Below are 6856 nucleotides of genomic sequence, written 5' to 3'. Positions count from 1 at the left end.
GCTTTGTTTAAAAAGCTCTGTCTTTAAATTGCATCTTTGGGCTTCAGTCCGTGACCACAGCAGAAAGCAGACGAAAGTCACCGAGCCTTTCACCTCTCTGTAGGGAACTTTCTGTGATAGCTCTTGAAAAGCCCTTTGAATATGTGGTAGAAATGATAAAACATGCAGTTCCTGAGCTCCTCGACTAGAGGTCACTAGGACATCAAAGAACATCTCAGAGAGAAAGGCAATAAACTAAGGAATCCTATTTGCAATTAGGCATCACAGTTTAATTCTGGTTTTGTTATGAAGATTTTTAATATGGTTGATTATCATTACATGATATAACTCATCGAGTAGGGATTCTCCCGGAGTTGTTTGCAATGTGACCAAGGGAAGTCAAGAATTTGTATTGCCTAGTTTTTATGACATGGCTGTGGTAAGTGAAAATATTATATGCAAATGTTGAAGAAGAAAAATATTGTTACTTTTTTAAACTTCATTTTTTAAAATAACTCAAAGCGATGCATTTCCATATAATACCTAGTTTTAAAAATTATTTTTAAAAATTGTTTTTATTGCTAAATCGATTAAGGTATTTTCTTTTCAGTCATATGAGCACTTTCTGTCTTTACGAGGTGGTAGATAAGGTACTTCTTGGAAGAAAAGATCTGTGCATAAAACAAAAGGTGGTTAAAAACAGACTACTTTACTTTACAAATTGGCTCAGAGTGATATTTCCCATGTTCCTACAACTTCACAGGGCCTATAATAGATGGTCCGTTTACCAATAAAATACAACCTTTAGGAATTTTATGGAATCTAATGGAGTTGTTTTCCCCAAAATTTTTAATAGAACCCTTATTGTTTCTGAAATAGTACATTAGACTTTATTTTATTTCTGTTGCACTGAATTATTCTGTGTTAAATGATAGGGGAAAAGCTCTTCTTGCCAATTAGGAATTAATCCAGAGTGGCTCTTTTTGTTCTCAGACGCATGGAAATGCTGTCTTGTGTCATACTGTTATTTTAGAAATAAGTTGTTCTGACCTGTGCTCTGAATCATCCTTCCATAGAAGCACATCACAAAGGATTCTGTTTATATTCTTTTCAGCGTGTTCTAGCCCCAAAATAGTCCTCATTTCCTTTATCATGACTAATGCCGTTGCTGTGCGGTTTTGCTGAGATGCGTAATTCAGCTGCATTTGTGACCATGATTAGTGCATTTGTCTCCAGCTAAAATGCTGATTCTGATTTAAATGCTGCACATTTTAAAGCTGTGCTCTCATTCTTTATGAAGGGGAAATCGGAGAGTTCCCAGCAGCCTCTGGCCTTGATTTAAATTCATGTTTGCTCCATGAAGAAACCCAGGCACATACTTCTGCACACTCAACTGATGTGAGTCCTAAATATTGGGTCTGTTTTTCCCCCCTCACACCGGTTTTCCACTGGTAGAATTTCTCCTGATTTATACCAGTGTAAACAGGAGGGGAATCAGGGCTGTTATTTCTAAACTGTAAAGTATTTTGGACAACTGAAAGAATTGATTCCCCATCAGTAGTGCCTGAGTGGTGCAAACCTTTCATAACAAAACGTCAATCTAGATAAACAGGCCTGCTGTCAGCTATAGTTAAAATGCCCAAACCTGGGCTGGGTTGAGTGAGATCTGAACATTTTTTTGGCCTACAATGGAGCAAAGATTAGTGTGAGGTATAAGCTACGGGAAACTCAGTTTTTACATGGGTTTGACTCAAAGCCAAGCAGAAGAGGGTGATTTCAGCTGTGTTTCACTTTGGGCTTTTGGATCTGGATGACCGTTATTTTAAAACAAGGAAAAACAACAAGAAAGACGAAAGTAAAGTCTCCAGGAAAAGAGAGAGAGAGAGAGAGAGAGAGAGAGAGTGTGTGTGTGTGTGTGTTTTCTCTCTCAGGACAAAATGGCTGCTCTGGCTACAGACAAGAAGAGTTCTTAGAAATTTAAAAGTGCAGCATAACAAAGTGATTGTTGTTTTAAGCTACATCCACTGCAATTTGAACCTAAAATTCAGAGGTATAAACCCCCATTAACTGGAAATAAGGCTCAGATTGTGAACTAAACAGTGCAGTCTCACACAGCCCTATCTGTGTCATAGTAACAAAGATAGATCAGTCTAGAAGATTGACTGACTGTAGAAATATGAGTAAGATGCCTATGAAATGACGCAAGTTGGCTAATGGAGGTGGGGTTGAGGATTGTCATGATGCAGTTGAGGGAGGGGGGGAAGGTTAGCTTTAATTTATTCTCGGCATTGCCATCGGGCTTTAGAGATGATGTCATATAAAGTGGCCATCTCCTCCCCCAGTTCTGTTCCCTGGCCTAGCTCCTCTGTCGGAGCATCTGTATAGCAGCTTCTGTCAGGTCAGGAGAGAAGGATGAAGTGTGCCACCAAGCTGATCCACTCTTCTTCTGTGGCCAGCCCAAACTCATTCCCTTGATGATAATTAACTCTACACAATGGAACTATTTGGTGCAGTATCAACATATGCCCATCTCCCCACTCTCTAGAGGGGTTACCCCCAAATGGCTGGTATGACTCATTGGCAGCAAAAAGGAGATATTAGTAGAGGGCAGTAGCTGGCTGAGGCAGAAGAGAATAGCTGCTTCTATCCAGCCTCAATAAATAAATAAATGGAGATATCCCATCTCCTAGAACTGGAAGGGACCTTGAAAGGTCATTGAGTCCAGCCCTCTGCCTTCACTAGCAGGACCAAGTACTGATTTTGCCCCAGATCCCTAAGTGGCCCTCTCAAGGATTGAACTCACAACCCTGGGTTTAGCAGGCTAGTGCTCAAACCACTGAGCAATACTGGTTTATGAACTGGCAGCTCTTTTTCTGTGCATCTCTGTTGGTTAAATGTTCAACTCAAGCCTGCCAGTTCCAGAGCAGAATGATGACAGGCCATTACCTTTATCCTCAGTTACCTGATCAGCTTTGAAAATGGGAAATGTGAGCTTCTTATGAGATAAAAAAGGATTTTCATGCATTCGTACATCGAAGGAAATGCAATATGTAGCTTTTCTACTGCCCCTTTCACAAGATAGTAACATAATATACAGTATAAGCCAGACACTTGATGCCATCGTTTTCACGATTAAAGTGTTGCAGGTGAATTGGGACAGGTCACATTCTCTGCTGTTGTAACTACAATGAAGCCCTGGGATTACGACAGCAGACAATTTGCCCCAAGTTGTTTTACCAGGACTGAGAAGGTGAGAAACTTAGTTTAAGACCTGTTGTTCGGTGCAGGTGTTACTGTGCTAGAAAACTCCTCCCCCTGTTTTAGTCTGTTCTTATTATTTGTGTTTCTGTAGCTTCTGGAGACCCCCGCTGAGATCAGGGCCACGTCATGCGAGGCCTTGTACAAATGCATAACATAAAACAGCCCCTACCCTGTAGAGCTTAGGATCTAAATAAACAAGACAGACAAAGATTGTATTATTATCTGCACTTTACAGATGGGGAATGAGGCACAAAGAGATTAGGCGATTTGCCCAAGGCCACCCCAGGAATCTGTGGCTGAGCATGGAATTGAATTGACTTCTCCTGGGTCCCTGTCCAGTTCCTTATCCATAAAATCATCCTTCCTCGTGAATTGGCACTGCTAGTTTGATTTTGTAAATGCGAAGTTAAATAGTTGTAGCTAGCTCTTTTCCTGCGGTGAGACTAGAATGGGCTGTCAGCTGTTCAGTGACATCAGTCTCCTTTCTGACAGTCTGAGTGGCTGAGCTTTCCCCGCTGCTTTACAAGAAGAGTAATAGATAAGTGGAGGCAATGCCATGGCTGTGGGATGAGTGTTGCCTTTAGTACGTGGTTGAATAGGAAGAGCGGGGTAATTTAGCGGTAGTGAGTGCATACCAGGAGTTGCAAGAGGCCAACACATGTCAAGATCAGGCTCTTAAGGAGTAATAAAATAGATGAACATTGTCACAGTTCAGGGCAACTGCACCTGTATTCACCTTCTGTGTTCACGAGGTGCACCCAATTCTAGGCTTCTGGCTCCTCAGCTATCACCACTCTTGGGCAACGTGTACATCTCCCTCGCTACTGACTGAGGTACTTCCAGGCTGCACTGTTCCCTGCCTAAACTGTGAATTCCCCAGCAAGTCAGACTGCTTTGCCTTCTCCTCAGAGGCTATAAACAGCATAACTCCCCTCCGTTAAATTACCACACAGCCTGTTCTAAGTAAGCACATTTATTCTTAAGATGAAACCAGTACAGAGAAAACCTATTAAAATAATAAGTACACATGCTAATAAGCTTACCAGAGATCACCCGAACTCCAACGAGGACTCTGGCAAATGACTGTCCTTCAGACCCCAACAAGCATTTGTCTGTGGTCACAAATTCATAACAGCTGTTAGCTCAGAACAAGAACACCTAGGAATCTGAGTCTAGCCTGGGTCTTTGATCTGGGAATAGGTAATTCATAAACAGTGGATTTCTCCTCAGGGCATAGCTTGAAAAGGTGGGGTCTGGAGGTGGAAATTTGCATTACCACCTCCCAAGTATTTCTTAGGAAAACCACTCAACTTTTTTTTTTATCTCAGACATTCCTTCTTGTCTGGCCTATTGTTTACGAGACTGCTTTGAAGCTCATAATTCTTCCCAGTGTTTACATTAGTCATGTCTTTCCCCAGAGATATTATGTACAATCCCACATTTGCCTTATTAACACAATGAACTTGTACGATTCTTAAACTTAATACAATAAGGTTTAACTTATTCAGTAAGGTTTGTCTGGGATATGGCAGGAAATTGCCACGTGTCACAAGTACGAAATCCTCAATATCCAAGTAGAGGAAATGTAGTACCTAAGACACTGCATTACTTGCCAAATACAAAAGGCCATCTTAAACATTCCTAATTAGACACCATATTGTAGCCATACAGCTGAATACTTAACGTTTTAAAAGTATATTCAGTCTGAACATTAACAATGGTTAACACATAGATAAACACAATTTGTTAGGGAAGAGTTAACACAGTGTTTGTATGGTGTCTCATCAATCTATTACAGTATTTCTCAAACTGGGGTCACCGCTTGTGTAGGGAAAGTCCCTGGCAGGCTGGGCCGGTTTGTTTACCTGCCCTGTCTGCAGGTCCGGCTGATCGTGGCTCCCACTGGCCGTGGTTCGCCACTGCAGGCCAATGGGAGCTGCTGGAAGCGGTGGCCAGTACATCCCTCGGCCCGCGCCACTTCCAGCAGCTCCCATTGGCCCGGAGCAGCGAACCTCAGCCAGTGGGAGCCGCAATCGTCCAGACCTGCGGATGGGGCAGGTAAACAAACCGGCCCGGGCCGCCAGGGGCTTTCCCTACACAAGCGGTGACCCCAGTTTGAGAAACACTGATCTATTAGAATTCTCTGAGGGAGTCAACAAGCATGTGGATAAGCGTGATCCAGTCAAAATAATATATTTGGATTTTCAGAAGGCTTTTGACAAGGTCCCTCAACAAAGGCTCTTAGGAAACCAAGTAGCCATAGGATAAGAGGGAAGGTGCTCTCATGGGTCAGTAACTGGTTGAAAGATAGGAAACAAAGGATAGTAATAGTCAGTTTTCACACTGGAAAGAGATGAACAGCGGAGTCACCCAAGGATCTGTACTGAGCTCTGTGCTGTTTAACATGTTTGTTAATGATCTGGAAAAGTGGGTGAAGAATGAAATGGTAAAGTTTGCAGACAATACAAAATTATTCAAGATAGTTAAGTCTAGTGCTGACTGTGATGCATTAGAGAAGAATCTCACAATACTGGGTGACGGGGCAACAAAATGGCAGATGAAATTCAGTGTTAATAAGTGCAAAGTAATGCACATTGAAAAAAATAATCCCAGCTATATATATACAATGAGGGGTTCTAAATTAGCTGTTACCATCCAAGAAAGGCATCTTGGTGTCACCATGGATAGTTCTCTGAAAACTTCTGCTCAGTGTACAACAGTGGTCAAAATGACTAATGGTATATTAGGAAAGGGATATAAAATAACACAGAAAATATAATGCCACTATATAAACCCACGGTGTGCCCACACCTTGAATACTGTGTCCAATTCTGGTCACCTCATCTCAAAAAAGATATAGTGCGACTGGAAAATGTTTGGAGAAGAGCAGCAAAGATGATCAAGAGTATGGAATGGCTTCCGTACAAGGAGAGACCAAAAAGATTAGGGTTGTTCAGTCTAGAAAAGAGATGACTAAGATAGGGTATAATAGAGGCCTATAAAATCATGAATGTTGTAGGAAAAGTGAACAGGAAAGTGTTGTTTACCCTTTCACGGAATACAAAACCCAGGGGTTACCCAATGAATTAATAGGCAGCAGGTTTAATACAAACAAGGGAAAGTACTTTTTCACACAATGCCAAGCTAACGTGGAATTCCTTGCCATGGGATGTTGTGATGGCTAAAAGTATAACCGTGTTAAAAAGAACCTGGATAAGTTCATAGAGGATAGGTCCATCAATGGCTGTTAATCAAGATAGTCAGGGACTCAACCCCATGCTTGGGGTGACCCTAAACCTCTGACTACCAGAAGCCAGGTGGGTCACTCCATAATGCCACGTTCTGTTCATTCCTCCTGGAGCTCTGCTACAGGCCACTGTCAGAGATAGGATACTGGGCAAGATGGACCATGGTCTGACCCATTATTGCAGCTCTTATGTTCTTATGACATTGCTTTCTCCAATATTCTCCTATGGTTAATACTTAACATCCTTGAATAATGCAGGTCCATCGCCTGACTGGCCAAAAGGTGTTAAGTTGCATGGTACCAATGTTATTGGACTTATTTCAGGGCAAATGTGGCTTGCTCCAACTCCAGATGGAATCAGTAGGAATC

The sequence above is a fragment of the Malaclemys terrapin genome, chromosome 9, assembly GCF_027887155.1.
Source record: "Malaclemys terrapin pileata isolate rMalTer1 chromosome 9, rMalTer1.hap1, whole genome shotgun sequence".
NCBI lineage: Eukaryota > Metazoa > Chordata > Testudines > Emydidae > Malaclemys > Malaclemys terrapin.
Note: the sequence above shows the minus strand (reverse complement) of the source record.